The 24,124-nt window shown below is 33.5% G+C and overlaps 18 non-coding genes across 18 annotated transcripts; 10 read left to right on the forward strand and 8 right to left on the reverse strand.

Moving 5' to 3' along the window:
- Nucleotides 1-1,171: 1,171 nt before the first annotated feature.
- Nucleotides 1,172-1,243, forward strand: TRNAQ-UUG (transfer RNA glutamine (anticodon UUG)). The gene has a single exon. It is a non-coding gene; the product is annotated as a tRNA-Gln (tRNA).
- Nucleotides 1,244-2,068: 825 nt separating this feature from the next.
- On the reverse strand, nucleotides 2,069-2,140 carry TRNAQ-CUG (transfer RNA glutamine (anticodon CUG)). Its single transcript has one exon. It is a non-coding gene; the product is annotated as a tRNA-Gln (tRNA).
- A 1,548-nt stretch (nucleotides 2,141-3,688) lies between these two features.
- TRNAQ-UUG (transfer RNA glutamine (anticodon UUG)) lies at nucleotides 3,689-3,760 on the forward strand. Its single transcript has one exon. It is a non-coding gene; the product is annotated as a tRNA-Gln (tRNA).
- An 825-nt stretch (nucleotides 3,761-4,585) lies between these two features.
- Nucleotides 4,586-4,657, reverse strand: TRNAQ-CUG (transfer RNA glutamine (anticodon CUG)). The gene has a single exon. It is a non-coding gene; the product is annotated as a tRNA-Gln (tRNA).
- A 1,548-nt stretch (nucleotides 4,658-6,205) lies between these two features.
- Nucleotides 6,206-6,277, forward strand: TRNAQ-UUG (transfer RNA glutamine (anticodon UUG)). Its single transcript has one exon. It is a non-coding gene; the product is annotated as a tRNA-Gln (tRNA).
- Nucleotides 6,278-7,102: 825 nt separating this feature from the next.
- Nucleotides 7,103-7,174, reverse strand: TRNAQ-CUG (transfer RNA glutamine (anticodon CUG)). Its single transcript has one exon. It is a non-coding gene; the product is annotated as a tRNA-Gln (tRNA).
- A 1,548-nt stretch (nucleotides 7,175-8,722) lies between these two features.
- TRNAQ-UUG (transfer RNA glutamine (anticodon UUG)) lies at nucleotides 8,723-8,794 on the forward strand. The gene has a single exon. It is a non-coding gene; the product is annotated as a tRNA-Gln (tRNA).
- Nucleotides 8,795-9,619: 825 nt separating this feature from the next.
- TRNAQ-CUG (transfer RNA glutamine (anticodon CUG)) lies at nucleotides 9,620-9,691 on the reverse strand. Its single transcript has one exon. It is a non-coding gene; the product is annotated as a tRNA-Gln (tRNA).
- A 1,547-nt stretch (nucleotides 9,692-11,238) lies between these two features.
- On the forward strand, nucleotides 11,239-11,310 carry TRNAQ-UUG (transfer RNA glutamine (anticodon UUG)). The gene has a single exon. It is a non-coding gene; the product is annotated as a tRNA-Gln (tRNA).
- An 825-nt stretch (nucleotides 11,311-12,135) lies between these two features.
- TRNAQ-CUG (transfer RNA glutamine (anticodon CUG)) lies at nucleotides 12,136-12,207 on the reverse strand. Its single transcript has one exon. It is a non-coding gene; the product is annotated as a tRNA-Gln (tRNA).
- Nucleotides 12,208-13,755: 1,548 nt separating this feature from the next.
- Nucleotides 13,756-13,827, forward strand: TRNAQ-UUG (transfer RNA glutamine (anticodon UUG)). Its single transcript has one exon. It is a non-coding gene; the product is annotated as a tRNA-Gln (tRNA).
- Nucleotides 13,828-14,652: 825 nt separating this feature from the next.
- TRNAQ-CUG (transfer RNA glutamine (anticodon CUG)) lies at nucleotides 14,653-14,724 on the reverse strand. The gene has a single exon. It is a non-coding gene; the product is annotated as a tRNA-Gln (tRNA).
- Nucleotides 14,725-16,271: 1,547 nt separating this feature from the next.
- TRNAQ-UUG (transfer RNA glutamine (anticodon UUG)) lies at nucleotides 16,272-16,343 on the forward strand. Its single transcript has one exon. It is a non-coding gene; the product is annotated as a tRNA-Gln (tRNA).
- Nucleotides 16,344-17,168: 825 nt separating this feature from the next.
- TRNAQ-CUG (transfer RNA glutamine (anticodon CUG)) lies at nucleotides 17,169-17,240 on the reverse strand. The gene has a single exon. It is a non-coding gene; the product is annotated as a tRNA-Gln (tRNA).
- Nucleotides 17,241-18,788: 1,548 nt separating this feature from the next.
- Nucleotides 18,789-18,860, forward strand: TRNAQ-UUG (transfer RNA glutamine (anticodon UUG)). Its single transcript has one exon. It is a non-coding gene; the product is annotated as a tRNA-Gln (tRNA).
- An 825-nt stretch (nucleotides 18,861-19,685) lies between these two features.
- On the reverse strand, nucleotides 19,686-19,757 carry TRNAQ-CUG (transfer RNA glutamine (anticodon CUG)). Its single transcript has one exon. It is a non-coding gene; the product is annotated as a tRNA-Gln (tRNA).
- A 1,548-nt stretch (nucleotides 19,758-21,305) lies between these two features.
- On the forward strand, nucleotides 21,306-21,377 carry TRNAQ-UUG (transfer RNA glutamine (anticodon UUG)). Its single transcript has one exon. It is a non-coding gene; the product is annotated as a tRNA-Gln (tRNA).
- A 2,444-nt stretch (nucleotides 21,378-23,821) lies between these two features.
- TRNAQ-UUG (transfer RNA glutamine (anticodon UUG)) lies at nucleotides 23,822-23,893 on the forward strand. Its single transcript has one exon. It is a non-coding gene; the product is annotated as a tRNA-Gln (tRNA).
- Nucleotides 23,894-24,124: the final 231 nt, after the last annotated feature.

The raw sequence follows: 24,124 nt of genomic DNA on the forward strand, positions 1-24,124 counted from the left end.
TTTCTGTCATCTTTTGTTATTGATAGCTCCAATCCAACACCAGTAGGTTGAAAGAGACAAATGTTGACTCCTTTCAAAATGTCCAACAGCTTGAACAAGCTACAGAAATACGAACTTTATAATACACATAACATCACATTCCTACACAAAATAGTGCGACATTACAAAATCCTATCCTGTTTTTCTCAAATGCATTTCAGAGGGCTGATTCCCAGCATTCCTTTTTGAAGATTTCCACACTATTGATAAGGCGAATATAGCACATTTTGAAAGAGATGTGTTCTTAAATCAAACCTAGAGAACCACAATGACGGTATCATTCAGATAGTACAAATGTTTTTTGTATATTAGTATGGAAATTGTGAAATAAAACATTTCTCATGCTGATTTTCAACAGTCGATCTGCAATCATGAAATATAAGCTTTTGCTTGGAGGCCTCAAAGGTACTGATCTAATTTTCTTTTTTAGAATTATTCACAGATCGTATGATATGCTTTGTACAAATCAACTATGTTGTTAGATCAAAATTGATTAAAAAGTGACTATCTCAATTTCAGGACATATAGAAGAGGAAGGAGAAGAAGCTCATGTTTCAAATGCGGAGAGGCAACAACTGTTCATTATTTTCACCTCTATTAATTATATGTATTTTTATAATGTATATATTTATATTTTCCGATAAATATACATAGACATATAGCGATATATAGGGAGATACATACATATAAGTTGATACGTACAAGTTTATAAGTAAATGAGATGTTTTTCCAATTAATACTTCTAAGAACTGAATGGAAAAAAAATCGTAAAGTTTAGATAAGTCCCACTGAGCTTTGTACTTAGATCCCTGTTTTCAGAGTCCAGATTGACAAGCATAACACCATCAACCCACCTGTACCAGGTTGAGCTTTCCATTTTGGCAGAAGAGATTGCATTCACGGGGGAATCTTATCTTTTATTGCAAAATCTTATCTCACATAAAAAGTACTGTTCAACAGAGTCATAGCCTTACTTGAGTCCTTTGTGCAACATCCTTCCCTAACATAGTTCAATAGGCAAAAGTTGAACAGAATAGAAAAGTTATATAATTCTGTTTGTCTTTGACTGTAGAAAATAAAAAATGTGAAATGTCCACATTGCTGCAGCAATTTCCTCCCCTGTCACATGGGAGGTTCCATGGTGAAATGGTTAGCACTTTGGACTTTGAATCCAAGGATCCGAGTTCAAATCTCGGTGGGACCACTTTCATGACTTATGACCAAATCTTTTTCTGTCAAGTGTATTCATAAATATCATAAATCTAACACGGGTAGAGTGAAACATTGATTTATTGATTGTATTTTTAAAGTCTATTTGATGTGAGCAAATGATAGAACTTTTAGAAAACATGGAAATAAAATGGCTCAAAATAATGAGATATTTTGTGAGCTGACTCTGTTTTCTCAACTCATCACAAGAGGCTGATCCAAGATATTACTTGTTTAAATCTTACTGTTATTGATAAGGGGAACACGGAACTTTTTTAATTGGAAAGCCTTCATTAAAAGAAAACTTGAGGAATCAAATTGTGTATTTTGGGGACAGAAGAGATGAACTTTTAAATAACAATCTTGAAATTAAGACACACAGATATTTACACTCTGTTTTTCTAAAGTAGATCCATAACCACAAAGTAGAATCTTTCGAAAGACATGTCAAATGTATTAATCTGAATTCCTCTTTCAAAGAAATTCACAATTAAATGCACTGTGTAAGTCAAGAATGTTGTCAGATAAGAAATCAGCAAAATGAACTATCTTATTACTGATCATAAAGATGAGAAAGGAAAAGAACCTCTTGCTTAAATTGTGGATGGGAAAGAACAGTTTTTAGTTTTCAGCTTCAGTACTTATGTTTATGAATAATTCATTTCTTTATATTGTATTATCACTATCTAGATGGATATAGCCATGTGTACATAGATACATAATTATACGTTGATAAGTTTCAGTATAAAACTTTGACGTTATGTTTTTCCAAGTCCAAATTCTAAGAAATTAGTGAAATATTATATCTCATAATTCAAGCAGGTCCCACCGAGATTTGAACTCGGATCGCTGGATTCAGAGTCCAGAGTGCTAACCATTACACCATGGAACCCTGCCATACATGAGGGATTTTTCCATTGAGACAAAAGAGAGCGCATCAGTGCGGGGGCTTTTCTTACATTGATGAAAAGATATCTCAGTTGAATGCTCATAGTGTAAAGAGCTATAATGTGATTTGATTCTTTTCAGCTGCATTCTCCATAACAGTGTTAAATGTGCAAACGTTTATCAGGAAATGAAATTTACAAAATAATGATCATATTTGACTGAAGAATATTAAAACATTCTACATTTCCAAACTACTACATCCATTTCTCTGTCTCTCACATGGGTGGCTCCAAAGAGCAACGCTTGGCACTTTGGACTTTGCATGCAAAGGTACCAGTCCAATTCTTTGAGGTACTATTTTACTAATCTCGACCTTTTACATTTCTGTCATCTTTTGTTATTGATAGCTCCAATCCAACACCAGTAGGTTGAAATAGACAAATGTTGACTCCTTTCAAAATGTCCAACAGCTTGAACAAGTTACAGAAATACGAACTTTATAATACACATAACATCACATTCCTACACAAAATAGTGCGACATTACAAAATCCTATCCTGTTTTTCTCAAATGCATTTCAGAGGGCTGATTCCCAGCATTCCTTTTTGAAGATTTCCACACTATTGATAAGGCGAATATAGCACATTTTGAAAGAGATGTGTTCTTAAATCAAACCTAGAGAACCACAATGACGGTATCATTCAGATAGTACAAATGTTTTTTGTATATTAGTATGGAAATTGTGAAATAAAACATTTCTCATGCTGATTTTCAACAGTCGATCTGCAATCATGAAATATAAGCTTTTGCTTGGAGGCCTCAAAGGTACTGATCTAATTTTCTTTTTTAGAATTATTCACAGATCGTATGATATGCTTTGTACAAATCAACTATGTTGTTAGATCAAAATTGATTAAAAAGTGACTATCTCAATTTCAGGACATATAGAAGAGGAAGGAGAAGAAGCTCATGTTTCAAATGCGGAGAGGCAACAACTGTTCATTATTTTCACCTCTATTAATTATATGTATTTTTATAATGTATATATTTATATTTTCCGATAAATATACATAGACATATAGCGATATATAGGGAGATACATACATATAAGTTGATACGTACAAGTTTATAAGTAAATGAGATGTTTTTCCAATTAATACTTCTAAGAACTGAATGGAAAAAAAATCGTAAAGTTTAGATAAGTCCCACTGAACTTTGTACTTAGATCCCTGTTTTCAGAGTCCAGATTGACAAGCATAACACCATCAACCCACCTGTACCAGGTTGAGCTTTCCATTTTGGCAGAAGAGATTGCATTCACGGGGGAATCTTATCTTTTATTGCAAAATCTTATCTCACATAAAAAGTACTGTTCAACAGAGTCATAGCGTTACTTGAGTCCTTTGTGCAACATCCTTCCCTAACATAGTTCAATAGGCAAAAGTTGAACAGAATAGAAAAGTTATATAATTCTGTTTGTCTTTGACTGTAGAAAATAAAAAATGTGAAATGTCCACATTGCTGCAGCAATTTCCTCCCCTGTCACATGGGAGGTTCCATGGTGAAATGGTTAGCACTTTGGACTTTGAATCCAAGGATCCGAGTTCAAATCTCGGTGGGACCACTTTCATGACTTATGACCAAATCTTTTTCTGTCAAGTGTATTCATAAATATCATAAATCTAACACGGGTAGAGTGAAACATTGATTTATTGATTGTATTTTTAAAGTCTATTTGATGTGAGCAAATGATAGAACTTTTAGAAAACATGGAAATAAAATGGCTCAAAATAATGAGATATTTTGTGAGCTGACTCTGTTTTCTCAACTCATCACAAGAGGCTGATCCAAGATATTACTTGTTTAAATCTTACTGTTATTGATAAGGGGAACACGGAACTTTTTTAATTGGAAAGCCTTCCTTAAAAGAAAACTTGAGGAATCAAATTGTGTATTTTGGGGACAGAAGAGATGAACTTTTAAATAACAATCTTGAAATTAAGACACACAGATATTTACACTCTGTTTTTCTAAAGTAGATCCATAACCACAAAGTAGAATCTTTCGAAAGACATGTCAAATGTATTAATCTGAATTCCTCTTTCAAAGAAATTCACAATTAAATGCTCTGTGTAAGTCAAGAATGTTGTCAGATAAGAAATCAGCAAAATGAACTATCTTATTACTGATCATAAAGATGAGAAAGGAAAAGAACCTCTTGCTTAAATTGTGGATGGGAAAGAACAGTTTTTAGTTTTCAGCTTCAGTACTTATGTTTATGAATAATTCATTTCTTTATATTGTATTATCACTATCTAGATGGATATAGCCATGTGTACATAGATACATACTTATACGTTGATAAGTTTCAGTATAAAACTTTGACGTTATGTTTTTCCAAGTCCAAATTCTAAGAAATTAGTGAAATATTAAATCTCATAATTCAAGCAGGTCCCACCGAGATTTGAACTCGGATCGCTGGATTCAGAGTCCAGAGTGCTAACCATTACACCATGGAACCCTGCCATACATGAGGGATTTTTCCATTGAGACAAAAGAGAGCGCATCAGTGCGGGGGCTTTTCTTACATTGATGAAAAGATATCTCAGTTGAATGCTCATAGTGTAAAGAGCTATAATGTGATTTGATTCTTTTCAGCTGCATTCTCCATAACAGTGTTAAATGTGCAAACGTTTATCAGGAAATGCAATTTACAAAATAATGATCATATTTGACTGAAGAATATTAAAACATTCTACATTTCCAAACTACTACATCCATTTCTCTGTCTCTCACATGGGTGGCTCCAAAGAGCAACGCTTGGCACTTTGGACTTTGCATGCAAAGGTACCAGTCCAATTCTTTGAGGTACTATTTTACTAATCTCGACCTTTTACATTTCTGTCATCTTTTGTTATTGATAGCTCCAATCCAACACCAGTAGGTTGAAATAGACAAATGTTGACTCCTTTCAAAATGTCCAACAGCTTGAACAAGTTACAGAAATACGAACTTTATAATACACATAACATCACATTCCTACACAAAATAGTGCGACATTACAAAATCCTATCCTGTTTTTCTCAAATGCATTTCAGAGGGCTGATTCCCAGCATTCCTTTTTGAAGATTTCCACACTATTGATAAGGCGAATATAGCACATTTTGAAAGAGATGTGTTCTTAAATCAAACCTAGAGAACCACAATGACGGTATCATTCAGATAGTACAAATGTTTTTTGTATATTAGTATGGAAATTGTGAAATAAAACATTTCTCATGCTGATTTTCAACAGTCGATCTGCAATCATGAAATATAAGCTTTTGCTTGGAGGCCTCAAAGGTACTGATCTAATTTTCTTTTTTAGAATTATTCACAGATCGTATGATATGCTTTGTACAAATCAACTATGTTGTTAGATCAAAATTGATTAAAAAGTGACTATCTCAATTTCAGGACATATAGAAGAGGAAGGAGAAGAAGCTCATGTTTCAAATGCGGAGAGGCAACAACTGTTCATTATTTTCACCTCTATTAATTATATGTATTTTTATAATGTATATATTTATATTTTCCGATAAATATACATAGACATATAGCGATATATAGGGAGATACATACATATAAGTTGATACGTACAAGTTTATAAGTAAATGAGATGTTTTTCCAATTAATACTTCTAAGAACTGAATGGAAAAAAAATCGTAAAGTTTAGATAAGTCCCACTGAGCTTTGTACTTAGATCCCTGTTTTCAGAGTCCAGATTGACAAGCATAACACCATCAACCCACCTGTACCAGGTTGAGCTTTCCATTTTGGCAGAAGAGATTGCATTCACGGGGGAATCTTATCTTTTATTGCAAAATCTTATCTCACATAAAAAGTACTGTTCAACAGAGTCATAGCGTTACTTGAGTCCTTTGTGCAACATCCTTCCCTAACATAGTTCAATAGGCAAAAGTTGAACAGAATAGAAAAGTTATATAATTCTGTTTGTCTTTGACTGTAGAAAATAAAAAATGTGAAATGTCCACATTGCTGCAGCAATTTCCTCCCCTGTCACATGGGAGGTTCCATGGTGAAATGGTTAGCACTTTGGACTTTGAATCCAAGGATCCGAGTTCAAATCTCGGTGGGACCACTTTCATGACTTATGACCAAATCTTTTTCTGTCAAGTGTATTCATAAATATCATAAATCTAACACGGGTAGAGTGAAACATTGATTTATTGATTGTATTTTTAAAGTCTATTTGATGTGAGCAAATGATAGAACTTTTAGAAAACATGGAAATAAAATGGCTCAAAATAATGAGATATTTTGTGAGCTGACTCTGTTTTCTCAACTCATCACAAGAGGCTGATCCAAGATATTACTTGTTTAAATCTTACTGTTATTGATAAGGGGAACACGGAACTTTTTTAATTGGAAAGCCTTCATTAAAAGAAAACTTGAGGAATCAAATTGTGTATTTTGGGGACAGAAGAGATGAACTTTTAAATAACAATCTTGAAATTAAGACACACAGATATTTACACTCTGTTTTTCTAAAGTAGATCCATAACCACAAAGTAGAATCTTTCGAAAGACATGTCAAATGTATTAATCTGAATTCCTCTTTCAAAGAAATTCACAATTAAATGCTCTGTGTAAGTCAAGAATGTTGTCAGATAAGAAATCAGCAAAATGAACTATCTTATTACTGATCATAAAGATGAGAAAGGAAAAGAACCTCTTGCTTAAATTGTGGATGGGAAAGAACAGTTTTTAGTTTTCAGCTTCAGTACTTATGTTTATGAATAATTCATTTCTTTATATTGTATTATCACTATCTAGATGGATATAGCCATGTGTACATAGATACATACTTATACGTTGATAAGTTTCAGTATAAAACTTTGACGTTATGTTTTTCCAAGTCCAAATTCTAAGAAATTAGTGAAATATTAAATCTCATAATTCAAGCAGGTCCCACCGAGATTTGAACTCGGATCGCTGGATTCAGAGTCCAGAGTGCTAACCATTACACCATGGAACCCTGCCATACATGAGGGATTTTTCCATTGAGACAAAAGAGAGCGCATCAGTGCGGGGGCTTTTCTTACATTGATGAAAAGATATCTCAGTTGAATGCTCATAGTGTAAAGAGCTATAATGTGATTTGATTCTTTTCAGCTGCATTCTCCATAACAGTGTTAAATGTGCAAACGTTTATCAGGAAATGCAATTTACAAAATAATGATCATATTTGACTGAAGAATATTAAAACATTCTACATTTCCAAACTACTACATCCATTTCTCTGTCTCTCACATGGGTGGCTCCAAAGAGCAACGCTTGGCACTTTGGACTTTGCATGCAAAGGTACCAGTCCAGTTCTTTGAGGTACTATTTTACTAATCTCGACCTTTTAAATTTCTGTCATCTTTTGTTATTGATAGCTCCAATCCAACACCAGTAGGTTGAAAGAGACAAATGTTGACTCCTTTCAAAATGTCCAACAGCTTGAACAAGTTACAGAAATACGAACTTTATAATACACATAACATCACATTCCTACACAAAATAGTGCGACATTACAAAATCCTATCCTGTTTTTCTCAAATGCATTTCAGAGGGCTGATTCCCAGCATTCCTTTTTGAAGATTTCCACACTATTGATAAGGCGAATATAGCACATTTTGAAAGAGATGTGTTCTTAAATCAAACCTAGAGAACCACAATGACGGTATCATTCAGATAGTACAAATGTTTTTTGTATATTAGTATGGAAATTGTGAAATAAAACATTTCTCATGCTGATTTTCAACAGTCGATCTGCAATCATGAAATATAAGCTTTTGCTTGGAGGCCTCAAAGGTACTGATCTAATTTTCTTTTTTAGAATTATTCACAGATCGTATGATATGCTTTGTACAAATCAACTATGTTGTTAGATCAAAATTGATTAAAAAGTGACTATCTCAATTTCAGGACATATAGAAGAGGAAGGAGAAGAAGCTCATGTTTCAAATGCGGAGAGGCAACAACTGTTCATTATTTTCACCTCTATTAATTATATGTATTTTTATAATGTATATATTTATATTTTCCGATAAATATACATAGACATATAGCGATATATAGGGAGATACATACATATAAGTTGATACGTACAAGTTTATAAGTAAATGAGATGTTTTTCCAATTAATACTTCTAAGAACTGAATGGAAAAAAAATCGTAAAGTTTAGATAAGTCCCACTGAGCTTTGTACTTAGATCCCTGTTTTCAGAGTCCAGATTGACAAGCATAACACCATCAACCCACCTGTACCAGGTTGAGCTTTCCATTTTGGCAGAAGAGATTGCATTCACGGGGGAATCTTATCTTTTATTGCAAAATCTTATCTCACATAAAAAGTACTGTTCAACAGAGTCATAGCGTTACTTGAGTCCTTTGTGCAACATCCTTCCCTAACATAGTTCAATAGGCAAAAGTTGAACAGAATAGAAAAGTTATATAATTCTGTTTGTCTTTGACTGTAGAAAATAAAAAATGTGAAATGTCCACATTGCTGCAGCAATTTCCTCCCCTGTCACATGGGAGGTTCCATGGTGAAATGGTTAGCACTTTGGACTTTGAATCCAAGGATCCGAGTTCAAATCTCGGTGGGACCACTTTCATGACTTATGACCAAATCTTTTTCTGTCAAGTGTATTCATAAATATCATAAATCTAACACGGGTAGAGTGAAACATTGATTTATTGATTGTATTTTTAAAGTCTATTTGATGTGAGCAAATGATAGAACTTTTAGAAAACATGGAAATAAAATGGCTCAAAATAATGAGATATTTTGTGAGCTGACTCTGTTTTCTCAACTCATCACAAGAGGCTGATCCAAGATATTACTTGTTTAAATCTTACTGTTATTGATAAGGGGAACACGGAACTTTTTTAATTGGAAAGCCTTCCTTAAAAGAAAACTTGAGGAATCAAATTGTGTATTTTGGGGACAGAAGAGATGAACTTTTAAATAACAATCTTGAAATTAAGACACACAGATATTTACACTCTGTTTTTCTAAAGTAGATCCATAACCACAAAGTAGAATCTTTCGAAAGACATGTCAAATGTATTAATCTGAATTCCTCTTTCAAAGAAATTCACAATTAAATGCTCTGTGTAAGTCAAGAATGTTGTCAGATAAGAAATCAGCAAAATGAACTATCTTATTACTGATCATAAAGATGAGAAAGGAAAAGAACCTCTTGCTTAAATTGTGGATGGGAAAGAACAGTTTTTAGTTTTCAGCTTCAGTACTTATGTTTATGAATAATTCATTTCTTTATATTGTATTATCACTATCTAGATGGATATAGCCATGTGTACATAGATACATACTTATACGTTGATAAGTTTCAGTATAAAACTTTGACGTTATGTTTTTCCAAGTCCAAATTCTAAGAAATTAGTGAAATATTAAATCTCATAATTCAAGCAGGTCCCACCGAGATTTGAACTCGGATCGCTGGATTCAGAGTCCAGAGTGCTAACCATTACACCATGGAACCCTGCCATACATGAGGGATTTTTCCATTGAGACAAAAGAGAGCGCATCAGTGCGGGGGCTTTTCTTACATTGATGAAAAGATATCTCAGTTGAATGCTCATAGTGTAAAGAGCTATAATGTGATTTGATTCTTTTCAGCTGCATTCTCCATAACAGTGTTAAATGTGCAAACGTTTATCAGGAAATGCAATTTACAAAATAATGATCATATTTGACTGAAGAATATTAAAACATTCTACATTTCCAAACTACTACATCCATTTCTCTGTCTCTCACATGGGTGGCTCCAAAGAGCAACGCTTGGCACTTTGGACTTTGCATGCAAAGGTACCAGTCCAATTCTTTGAGGTACTATTTTACTAATCTCGACCTTTTACATTTCTGTCATCTTTTGTTATTGATAGCTCCAATCCAACACCAGTAGGTTGAAAGAGACAAATGTTGACTCCTTTCAAAATGTCCAACAGCTTGAACAAGTTACAGAAATACGAACTTTATAATACACATAACATCACATTCCTACACAAAATAGTGCGACATTACAAAATCCTATCCTGTTTTTCTCAAATGCATTTCAGAGGGCTGATTCCCAGCATTCCTTTTTGAAGATTTCCACACTATTGATAAGGCGAATATAGCACATTTTGAAAGAGATGTGTTCTTAAATCAAACCTAGAGAACCACAATGACGGTATCATTCAGATAGTACAAATGTTTTTTGTATATTAGTATGGAAATTGTGAAATAAAACATTTCTCATGCTGATTTTCAACAGTCGATCTGCAATCATGAAATATAAGCTTTTGCTTGGAGGCCTCAAAGGTACTGATCTAATTTTCTTTTTTAGAATTATTCACAGATCGTATGATATGCTTTGTACAAATCAACTATGTTGTTAGATCAAAATTGATTAAAAAGTGACTATCTCAATTTCAGGACATATAGAAGAGGAAGGAGAAGAAGCTCATGTTTCAAATGCGGAGAGGCAACAACTGTTCATTATTTTCACCTCTATTAATTATATGTATTTTTATAATGTATATATTTATATTTTCCGATAAATATACATAGACATATAGCGATATAAAGGGAGATACATACATATAAGTTGATACGTACAAGTTTATAAGTAAATGAGATGTTTTTCCAATTAATACTTCTAAGAACTGAATGGAAAAAAAATCGTAAAGTTTAGATAAGTCCCACTGAGCTTTGTACTTAGATCCCTGTTTTCAGAGTCCAGATTGACAAGCATAACACCATCAACCCACCTGTACCAGGTTGAGCTTTCCATTTTGGCAGAAGAGATTGCATTCACGGGGGAATCTTATCTTTTATTGCAAAATCTTATCTCACATAAAAAGTACTGTTCAACAGAGTCATAGCGTTACTTGAGTCCTTTGTGCAACATCCTTCCCTAACATAGTTCAATAGGCAAAGTTGAACAGAATAGAAAAGTTATATAATTCTGTTTGTCTTTGACTGTAGAAAATAAAAAATGTGAAATGTCCACATTGCTGCAGCAATTTCCTCCCCTGTCACATGGGAGGTTCCATGGTGAAATGGTTAGCACTTTGGACTTTGAATCCAAGGATCCGAGTTCAAATCTCGGTGGGACCACTTTCATGACTTATGACCAAATCTTTTTCTGTCAAGTGTATTCATAAATATCATAAATCTAACACGGGTAGAGTGAAACATTGATTTATTGATTGTATTTTTAAAGTCTATTTGATGTGAGCAAATGATAGAACTTTTAGAAAACATGGAAATAAAATGGCTCAAAATAATGAGATATTTTGTGAGCTGACTCTGTTTTCTCAACTCATCACAAGAGGCTGATCCAAGATATTACTTGTTTAAATCTTACTGTTATTGATAAGGGGAACACGGAACTTTTTTAATTGGAAAGCCTTCCTTAAAAGAAAACTTGAGGAATCAAATTGTGTATTTTGGGGACAGAAGAGATGAACTTTTAAATAACAATCTTGAAATTAAGACACACAGATATTTACACTCTGTTTTTCTAAAGTAGATCCATAACCACAAAGTAGAATCTTTCGAAAGACATGTCAAATGTATTAATCTGAATTCCTCTTTCAAAGAAATTCACAATTAAATGCTCTGTGTAAGTCAAGAATGTTGTCAGATAAGAAATCAGCAAAATGAACTATCTTATTACTGATCATAAAGATGAGAAAGGAAAAGAACCTCTTGCTTACATTGTGGATGGGAAAGAACAGTTTTTAGTTTTCAGCTTCAGTACTTATGTTTATGAATAATTCATTTCTTTATATTGTATTATCACTATCTAGATGGATATAGCCATGTGTACATAGATACATACTTATACGTTGATAAGTTTCAGTATAAAACTTTGACGTTATGTTTTTCCAAGTCCAAATTCTAAGAAATTAGTGAAATATTAAATCTCATAATTCAAGCAGGTCCCACCGAGATTTGAACTCGGATCGCTGGATTCAGAGTCCAGAGTGCTAACCATTACACCATGGAACCCTGCCATACATGAGGGATTTTTCCATTGAGACAAAAGAGAGCGCATCAGTGCGGGGGCTTTTCTTACATTGATGAAAAGATATCTCAGTTGAATGCTCATAGTGTAAAGAGCTATAATGTGATTTGATTCTTTTCAGCTGCATTCTCCATAACAGTGTTAAATGTGCAAACGTTTATCAGGAAATGCAATTTACAAAATAATGATCATATTTGACTGAAGAATATTAAAACATTCTACATTTCCAAACTACTACATCCATTTCTCTGTCTCTCACATGGGTGGCTCCAAAGAGCAACGCTTGGCACTTTGGACTTTGCATGCAAAGGTACCAGTCCAATTCTTTGAGGTACTATTTTACTAATCTCGACCTTTTACATTTCTGTCATCTTTTGTTATTGATAGCTCCAATCCAACACCAGTAGGTTGAAAGAGACAAATGTTGACTCCTTTCAAAATGTCCAACAGCTTGAACAAGTTACAGAAATACGAACTTTATAATACACATAACATCACATTCCTACACAAAATAGTGCGACATTACAAAATCCTATCCTGTTTTTCTCAAATGCATTTCAGAGGGCTGATTCCCAGCATTCCTTTTTGAAGATTTCCACACTATTGATAAGGCGAATATAGCACATTTTGAAAGAGATGTGTTCTTAAATCAAACCTAGAGAACCACAATGACGGTATCATTCAGATAGTACAAATGTTTTTTGTATATTAGTATGGAAATTGTGAAATAAAACATTTCTCATGCTGATTTTCAACAGTCGATCTGCAATCATGAAATATAAGCTTTTGCTTGGAGGCCTCAAAGGTACTGATCTAATTTTCTTTTTTAGAATTATTCACAGATCGTATGATATGCTTTGTACAAATCAACTATGTTGTTAGATCAAAATTGATTAAAAAGTGACTATCTCAATTTCAGGACATATAGAAGAGGAAGGAGAAGAAGCTCATGTTTCAAATGCGGAGAGGCAACAACTGTTCATTATTTTCACCTCTATTAATTATATGTATTTTTATAATGTATATATTTATATTTTCCGATAAATATACATAGACATATAGCGATATATAGGGAGATACATACATATAAGTTGATACGTACAAGTTTATAAGTAAATGAGATGTTTTTCCAATTAATACTTCTAAGAACTGAATGGAAAAAAAATCGTAAAGTTTAGATAAGTCCCACTGAGCTTTGTACTTAGATCCCTGTTTTCAGAGTCCAGATTGACAAGCATAACACCATCAACCCACCTGTACCAGGTTGAGCTTTCCATTTTGGCAGAAGAGATTGCATTCACGGGGGAATCTTATCTTTTATTGCAAAATCTTATCTCACATAAAAAGTACTGTTCAACAGAGTCATAGCGTTACTTGAGTCCTTTGTGCAACATCCTTCCCTAACATAGTTCAATAGGCAAAAGTTGAACAGAATAGAAAAGTTATATAATTCTGTTTGTCTTTGACTGTAGAAAATAAAAAATGTGAAATGTCCACATTGCTGCAGCAATTTCCTCCCCTGTCACATGGGAGGTTCCATGGTGAAATGGTTAGCACTTTGGACTTTGAATCCAAGGATCCGAGTTCAAATCTCGGTGGGACCACTTTCATGACTTATGACCAAATCTTTTTCTGTCAAGTGTATTCATAAATATCATAAATCTAACACGGGTAGAGTGAAACATTGATTTATTGATTGTATTTTTAAAGTCTATTTGATGTGAGCAAATGATAGAACTTTTAGAAAACATGGAAATAAAATGGCTCAAAATAATGAGATATTTTGTGAGCTGACTCTGTTTTCTCAACTCATCACAAGAGGCTGATCCAAGATATTACTTGTTTAAATCTTACTGTTATTGATAAGGGGAACACGGAACTTTTTTAATTGGAAAGCCTTCCTTAAAAGAAAACTTGAGGAATCAAATTGTGTATTTTGGGGACAGAAGAGATGAACTTTTAAATAACAATCTTGAAATTAAGACACACAGATATTTACACTCTGTTTTTCTAAAGTAGATCCATAACCACAAAGTAGAATCTTTCGAAAGACATGTCAAATGTATTAATCTGAATTCCTCTTTCAAAGAAATTCACAATTAAATGCTCTGTGTAAGTCAAGAATGTTGTCAGATAAGAAATCAGCAAAATGAACTATCTTATTACTGATCATAAAGATGAGAAAGGAAAAGAACCTCTTGCTTAAATTGTGGATGGGAAAGAACAGTTTTTAGTTTTCAGCTTCAGTACTTATGTTTATGAATAATTCATTTCTTTATATTGTATTATCACTATCTAGATGGATATAGCCATGTGTACATAGATACATACTTATACGTTGATAAGTTTCAGTATAAAACTTTGACGTTATGTTTTTCCAAGTCCAAATTCTAAGAAATTAGTGAAATATTAAATCTCATAATTCAAGCAGGTCCCACCGAGATTTGAACTCGGATCGCTGGATTCAGAGTCCAGAGTGCTAACCATTACACCATGGAACCCTGCCATACATGAGGGATTTTTCCATTGAGACAAAAGAGAGCGCATCAGTGCGGGGGCTTTTCTTACATTGATGAAAAGATATCTCAGTTGAATGCTCATAGTGTAAAGAGCTATAATGTGATTTGATTCTTTTCAGCTGCATTCTCCATAACAGTGTTAAATGTGCAAACGTTTATCAGGAAATGCAATTTACAAAATAATGATCATATTTGACTGAAGAATATTAAAACATTCTACATTTCCAAACTACTACATCCATTTCTCTGTCTCTCACATGGGTGGCTCCAAAGAGCAACGCTTGGCACTTTGGACTTTGCATGCAAAGGTACCAGTCCAATTCTTTGAGGTACTATTTTACTAATCTCGACCTTTTACATTTCTGTCATCTTTTGTTATTGATAGCTCCAATCCAACACCAGTAGGTTGAAAGAGACAAATGTTGACTCCTTTCAAAATGTCCAACAGCTTGAACAAGTTACAGAAATACGAACTTTATAATACACATAACATCACATTCCTACACAAAATAGTGCGACATTACAAAATCCTATCCTGTTTTTCTCAAATGCATTTCAGAGGGCTGATTCCCAGCATTCCTTTTTGAAGATTTCCACACTATTGATAAGGCGAATATAGCACATTTTGAAAGAGATGTGTTCTTAAATCAAACCTAGAGAACCACAATGACGGTATCATTCAGATAGTACAAATGTTTTTTGTATATTAGTATGGAAATTGTGAAATAAAACATTTCTCATGCTGATTTTCAACAGTCGATCTGCAATCATGAAATATAAGCTTTTGCTTGGAGGCCTCAAAGGTACTGATCTAATTTTCTTTTTTAGAATTATTCACAGATCGTATGATATGCTTTGTACAAATCAACTATGTTGTTAGATCAAAATTGATTAAAAAGTGACTATCTCAATTTCAGGACATATAGAAGAGGAAGGAGAAGAAGCTCATGTTTCAAATGCGGAGAGGCAACAACTGTTCATTATTTTCACCTCTATTAATTATATGTATTTTTATAATGTATATATTTATATTTTCCGATAAATATACATAGACATATAGCGATATAAAGGGAGATACATACATATAAGTTGATACGTACAAGTTTATAAGTAAATGAGATGTTTTTCCAATTAATACTTCTAAGAACTGAATGGAAAAAAAATCGTAAAGTTTAGATAAGTCCCACTGAGCTTTGTACTTAGATCCCTGTTTTCAGAGTCCAGATTGACAAGCATAACACCATCAACCCACCTGTACCAGGTTGAGCTTTCCATTTTGGCAGAAGAGATTGCATTCACGGGGGAATCTTATCTTTTATTGCAAAATCTTATCTCACATAAAAAGTACTGTTCAACAGAGTCATAGCGTTACTTGAGTCCTTTGTGCAACATCCTTCCCTAACATAGTTCAATAGGCAAAGTTGAACAGAATAGAAAAGTTATATAATTCTGTTTGTCTTTGACTGTAGAAAATAAAAAATGTGAAATGTCCACATTGCTGCAGCAATTTCCTCCCCTGTCACATGGGAGGTTCCATGGTGAAATGGTTAGCACTTTGGACTTTGAATCCAAGGATCCGAGTTCAAATCTCGGTGGGACCACTTTCATGACTTATGACCAAATCTTTTTCTGTCAAGTGTATTCATAAATATCATAAATCTAACACGGGTAGAGTGAAACATTGATTTATTGATTGTATTTTTAAAGTCTATTTGATGTGAGCAAATGATAGAACTTTTAGAAAACATGGAAATAAAATGGCTCAAAATAATGAGATATTTTGTGAGCTGACTCTGTTTTCTCAACTCATCACAAGAGGCTGATCCAAGATATTACTTGTTTAAATCTTACTGTTATTGATAAGGGGAACACGGAACTTTTTTAATTGGAAAGCCTTCCTTAAAAGAAAACTTGAGGAATCAAATTGTGTATTTTGGGGACAGAAGAGATGAACTTTTAAATAACAATCTTGAAATTAAGACACACAGATATTTACACTCTGTTTTTCTAAAGTAGATCCATAACCACAAAGTAGAATCTTTCGAAAGACATGTCAAATGTATTAATCTGAATTCCTCTTTCAAAGAAATTCACAATTAAATGCTCTGTGTAAGTCAAGAATGTTGTCAGATAAGAAATCAGCAAAATGAACTATCTTATTACTGATCATAAAGATGAGAAAGGAAAAGAACCTCTTGCTTACATTGTGGATGGGAAAGAACAGTTTTTAGTTTTCAGCTTCAGTACTTATGTTTATGAATAATTCATTTCTTTATATTGTATTATCACTATCTAGATGGATATAGCCATGTGTACATAGATACATACTTATACGTTGATAAGTTTCAGTATAAAACTTTGACGTTATGTTTTTCCAAGTCCAAATTCTAAGAAATTAGTGAAATATTAAATCTCATAATTCAAGCAGGTCCCACCGAGATTTGAACTCGGATCGCTGGATTCAGAGTCCAGAGTGCTAACCATTACACCATGGAACCCTGCCATACATGAGGGATTTTTCCATTGAGACAAAAGAGAGCGCATCAGTGCGGGGGCTTTTCTTACATTGATGAAAAGATATCTCAGTTGAATGCTCATAGTGTAAAGAGCTATAATGTGATTTGATTCTTTTCAGCTGCATTCTCCATAACAGTGTTAAATGTGCAAACGTTTATCAGGAAATGCAATTTACAAAATAATGATCATATTTGACTGAAGAATATTAAAACATTCTACATTTCCAAACTACTACATCCATTTCTCTGTCTCTCACATGGGTGGCTCCAAAGAGCAACGCTTGGCACTTTGGACTTTGCATGCAAAGGTACCAGTCCAATTCTTTGAGGTACTATTTTACTAATCTCGACCTTTTACATTTCTGTCATCTTTTGTTATTGATAGCTCCAATCCAACACCAGTAGGTTGAAAGAGACAAATGTTGACTCCTTTCAAAATGTCCAACAGCTTGAACAAGTTACAGAAATACGAACTTTATAATACACATAACATCACATTCCTACACAAAATAGTGCGACATTACAAAATCCTATCCTGTTTTTCTCAAATGCATTTCAGAGGGCTGATTCCCAGCATTCCTTTTTGAAGATTTCCACACTATTGATAAGGCGAATATAGCACATTTTGAAAGAGATGTGTTCTTAAATCAAACCTAGAGAACCACAATGACGGTATCATTCAGATAGTACAAATGTTTTTTGTATATTAGTATGGAAATTGTGAAATAAAACATTTCTCATGCTGATTTTCAACAGTCGATCTGCAATCATGAAATATAAGCTTTTGCTTGGAGGCCTCAAAGGTACTGATCTAATTTTCTTTTTTAGAATTATTCACAGATCGTATGATATGCTTTGTACAAATCAACTATGTTGTTAGATCAAAATTGATTAAAAAGTGACTATCTCAATTTCAGGACATATAGAAGAGGAAGGAGAAGAAGCTCATGTTTCAAATGCGGAGAGGCAACAACTGTTCATTATTTTCACCTCTATTAATTATATGTATTTTTATAATGTATATATTTATATTTTCCGATAAATATACATAGACATATAGCGATATAAAGGGAGATACATACATATAAGTTGATACGTACAAGTTTATAAGTAAATGAGATGTTTTTCCAATTAATACTTCTAAGAACTGAATGGAAAAAAAATCGTAAAGTTTAGATAAGTCCCACTGAGCTTTGTACTTAGATCCCTGTTTTCAGAGTCCAGATTGACAAGCATAACACCATCAACCCACCTGTACCAGGTTGAGCTTTCCATTTTGGCAGAAGAGATTGCATTCACGGGGGAATCTTATCTTTTATTGCAAAATCTTATCTCACATAAAAAGTACTGTTCAACAGAGTCATAGCGTTACTTGAGTCCTTTGTGCAACATCCTTCCCTAACATAGTTCAATAGGCAAAAGTTGAACAGAATAGAAAAGTTATATAATTCTGTTTGTCTTTGACTGTAGAAAATAAAAAATGTGAAATGTCCACATTGCTGCAGCAATTTCCTCCCCTGTCACATGGGAGGTTCCATGGTGTAATGGTTAGCACTTTGGACTTTGAATCCAAGGATCCGAGTTCAAATCTCGGTGGGACCACTTTCATGACTTATGACCAAATCTTTTTCTGTCAAGTGTATTCATAAATATCATAAATCTAACACGGGTAGAGTGAAACATTGATTTATTGATTGTATTTTTAAAGTCTATTTGATGTGAGCAAATGATAGAACTTTTAGAAAACATGGAAATAAAATGGCTCAAAATAATGAGATATTTTGTGAGCTGACTCTGTTTTCTCAACTCATCACAAGAGGCTGATCCAAGATATTACTTGTTTAAATCTTACTGTTATTGATAAGGGGAACACGGAACTTTTTTAATTGGAAAGCCTTCCTTAAAAGAAAACTTGAGGAATCAAATTGTGTATTTTGGGGACAGAAGAGATGAACTTTTAAATAACAATCTTGAAATTAAGACACACAGATATTTACACTCTGTTTTTCTAAAGTAGATCCATAACCACAAAGTAGAATCTTTCGAAAGACATGTCAAATGTATTAATCTGAATTCCTCTTTCAAAGAAATTCACAATTAAATGCTCTGTGTAAGTCAAGAATGTTGTCAGATAAGAAATCAGCAAAATGAACTATCTTATTACTGATCATAAAGATGAGAAAGGAAAAGAACCTCTTGCTTAAATTGTGGATGGGAAAGAACAGTTTTTAGTTTTCAGCTTCAGTACTTATGTTTATGAATAATTCATTTCTTTATATTGTATTATCACTATCTAGATGGATATAGCCATGTGTACATAGATACATACTTATACGTTGATAAGTTTCAGTATAAAACTTTGACGTTATGTTTTTCCAAGTCCAAATTCTAAGAAATTAGTGAAATATTAAATCTCATAATTCAAGCAGGTCCCACCGAGATTTGAACTCGGATCGCTGGATTCAGAGTCCAGAGTGCTAACCATTACACCATGGAACCCTGCCATACATGAGGGATTTTTCCATTGAGACAAAAGAGAGCGCATCAGTGCGGGGGCTTTTCTTACATTGATGAAAAGATATCTCAGTTGAATGCTCATAGTGTAAAGAGCTATAATGTGATTTGATTCTTTTCAGCTGCATTCTCCATAACAGTGTTAAATGTGCAAACGTTTATCAGGAAATGCAATTTACAAAATAATGATCATATTTGACTGAAGAATATTAAAACATTCTACATTTCCAAACTACTACATCCATTTCTCTGTCTCTCACATGGGTGGCTCCAAAGAGCAACGCTTGGCACTTTGGACTTTGCATGCAAAGGTACCAGTCCAATTCTTTGAGGTACTATTTTACTAATCTCGACCTTTTACATTTCTGTCATCTTTTGTTATTGATAGCTCCAATCCAACACCAGTAGGTTGAAAGAGACAAATGTTGACTCCTTTCAAAATGTCCAACAGCTTGAACAAGTTACAGAAATACGAACTTTATAATACACATAACATCACATTCCTACACAAAATAGTGCGACATTACAAAATCCTATCCTGTTTTTCTCAAATGCATTTCAGAGGGCTGATTCCCAGCATTCCTTTTTGAAGATTTCCACACTATTGATAAGGCGAATATAGCACATTTTGAAAGAGATGTGTTCTTAAATCAAACCTAGAGAACCACAATGACGGTATCATTCAGATAGTACAAATGTTTTTTGTATATTAGTATGGAAATTGTGAAATAAAACATTTCTCATGCTGATTTTCAACAGTCGATCTGCAATCATGAAATATAAGCTTTTGCTTGGAGGCCTCAAAGGTACTGATCTAATTTTCTTTTTTAGAATTATTCACAGATCGTATGATATGCTTTGTACAAATCAACTATGTTGTTAGATCAAAATTGATTAAAAAGTGACTATCTCAATTTCAGGACATATAGAAGAGGAAGGAGAAGAAGCTCATGTTTCAAATGCGGAGAGGCAACAACTGTTCATTATTTTCACCTCTATTAATTATATGTATTTTTATAATGTATATATTTATATTTTCCGATAAATATACATAGACATATAGCGATATATAGGGAGATACATACATATAAGTTGATACGTACAAGTTTATAAGTAAATGAGATGTTTTTCCAATTAATACTTCTAAGAACTGAATGGAAAAAAAATCGTAAAGTTTAGATAAGTCCCACTGAGCTTTGTACTTAGATCCCTGTTTTCAGAGTCCAGATTGACAAGCATAACACCATCAACCCACCTGTACCAGGTTGAGCTTTCCATTTTGGCAGAAGAGATTGCATTCACGGGGGAATCTTATCTTTTATTGCAAAATCTTATCTCACATAAAAAGTACTGTTCAACAGAGTCATAGCCTTACTTGAGTCCTTTGTGCAACATCCTTCCCTAACATAGTTCAATAGGCAAAAGTTGAACAGAATAGAAAAGTTATATAATTCTGTTTGTCTTTGACTGTAGAAAATAAAAAATGTGAAATGTCCACATTGCTGCAGCAATTTCCTCCCCTGTCACATGGGAGGTTCCATGGTGAAATGGTTAGCACTTTGGACTTTGAATCCAAGGATCCGAGTTCAAATCTCGGTGGGACCACTTTCATGACTTATGACCAAATCTTTTTCTGTCAAGTGTATTCATAAATATCATAAATCTAACACGGGTAGAGTGAAACATTGATTTATTGATTGTATTTTTAAAGTCTATTTGATGTGAGCAAATGATAGAACTTTTAGAAAACATGGAAATAAAATGGCTCAAAATAATGAGATATTTTGTGAGCTGACTCTGTTTTCTCAACTCATCACAAGAGGCTGATCCAAGATATTACTTGTTTAAATCTTACTGTTATTGATAAGGGGAACACGGAACTTTTTTAATTGGAAAGCCTTCATTAAAAGAAAACTTGAGGAATCAAATTGTGTATTTTGGGGACAGAAGAGATGAACTTTTAAATAACAATCTTGAAATTAAGACACACAGATATTTACACTCTGTTTTTCTAAAGTAGATCCATAACCACAAAGTAGAATCTTTCGAAAGACATGTCAAATGTATTAATCTGAATTCCTCTTTCAAAGAAATTCACAATTAAATGCACTGTGTAAGTCAAGAATGTTGTCAGATAAGAAATCAGCAAAATTAACTATCTTATTACTGATCATAAAGATGAGAAAGGAAAATAACCTCTTGCTTAAATTGTGGATGGGAAAGAACAGTTTTTAGTTTTCAGCTTCAGTACTTATGTTTATGAATAATTCATTTCTTTATATTGTATTATCACTATCTAGATGGATATAGCCATGTGTACATAGATACATACTTATACGTTGATAAGTTTCAGTATAAAACTTTGACGTTATGTTTTTCCAAGTCCAAATTCTAAGAAATTAGTGAAATATTAAATCTCATAATTCAAGCAGGTCCCACGAGATTTGAACTCTGATCGCTGGATTCAGAGTCCAGAGTGCTAACCATTACACCATGGAACCCTGCCATACATGAGGGATTTTTCCATTGAGACAAAAGAGAGCGCATCAGTGCGGGGGCTTTTCTTACATTGATGAAAAGATATCTCAGTTGAATGCTCATAGTGTAAAGAGCTATAATGTGATTTGATTCTTTTCAGCTGCATTCTCCATAACAGTGTTAAATGTGCAAACGTTTATCAGGAAATGCAATTTACAAAATAATGATCATATTTGACTGAAGAATATTAAAACATTCTACATTTCCAAACTACTACATCCATTTCTCTGTCTCTCACATGGGTGGCTCCAAAGAGCAACAGTTGGCACTTTGGACTTTGCATGCAAAGGTACCAGTCCAATTCTTTGAGGTACTATTTTACTAATCTCGACCTTTTACATTTCTGTCATCTTTTGTTATTGATAGCTCCAATCCAACACCAGTAGGTTGAAAGAGAAAAATGTTGAATCCTTTCAAAATGTCCAACAGCTTGAACAAGTTACAGAAATACGAACTTTATAATACACATAACATCACATTCCTACACAAAATAGTGCGACATTACAAAATCCTATCCTGTTTTTCTCAAATGCATTTCAGAGGGCTGATTCCCAGCATTCCTTTTTGAAGATTTCCACACTATTGATAAGGCGAACATAGCACATTTTGAAAGAGATGTGTTCTTAAATCAAACCTAGAGAACCACAATGACGGTATCATTCAGATAGTACAAATGTTTTTTGTATATTAGTATGGAAATTGTGAAATAAAACATTTCTCATGCTGATTTTCAACAGTCGATCTGCAATCATGAAATATAAGCTTTTGCTTGGAGGCCTCAAAGGTACTGATCTAATTTTCTTTTTTAGAATTATTCACAGATCGTATGATATGCTTTGTACAAATCAACTATGTTGTTAGATCAAAATTGATTAAAAAGTGACTATCTCAATTTCAGGACATATAGAAGAGGAAGGAGAAGAAGCTCATGTTTCAAATGCGGAGAGGCAACAACTGTTCATTATTTTCACCTCTATTAATTATATGTATTTTTATAATGTATATATTTATATTTTCCGATAAATATACATAGACATATAGCGATATATAGGGAGATACAGACATATAAGTTGATACGTACAAGTTTATAAGTAAATGAGATGTTTTTCCAATTAATACTTCTAAGAACTGAATGGAAAAAAAATCGTAAAGTTTAGATAAGTCCCACTGAGCTTTGTACTTAGATCCCTGTTTTCAGAGTCCAGATTGACAAGCATAACACCATCAACCCACCTGTACCAGGTTGAGCTTTCCATTTTGGCAGAAGAGATTGCATTCACGGGGGAATCTTATCTTTTATTGCAAAATCTTATCTCACATAAAAAGTACTGTTCAACAGAGTCATAGCGTTACTTGAGTCCTTTGTGCAACATCCTTCCCTAACATAGTTCAATAGGCAAAAGTTGAACAGAATAGAAAAGTTATATAATTCTGTTTGTCTTTGACTGTAGAAAATAAAAAATGTGAAATGTCCACATTGCTGCAGCAATTTGCTCCCCTGTCACATGGGAGGTTCCATGGTGTAATGGTTAGCACTTTGGACTTTGAATCCAAGGATCCGAGTTCAAATCTCGGTGGGACCACTTTCATGACTTATGACCAAATCTTTTTCTGTCAAGTGTATTCATAAATATCATAAATCTAACACGGGTAGAGTGAAACATTGATTTATTGATTGTATTTTTAAAGTCTATTTGATGTGAGCAAATGATAGAACTTTTAGAAAACATGGAAATAAAATGGCTCAAAATAATGAGATATTTTGTGAGCTGACTCTGTTTTCTCAACTCATCACAAGAGGCTGATCCAAGATA

Source organism: Lissotriton vulgaris, chromosome 4_1 (assembly GCF_964263255.1).
Source record: "Lissotriton vulgaris chromosome 4_1, aLisVul1.2, whole genome shotgun sequence".
Taxonomy (NCBI): Eukaryota; Metazoa; Chordata; class Amphibia; order Caudata; family Salamandridae; genus Lissotriton; species Lissotriton vulgaris.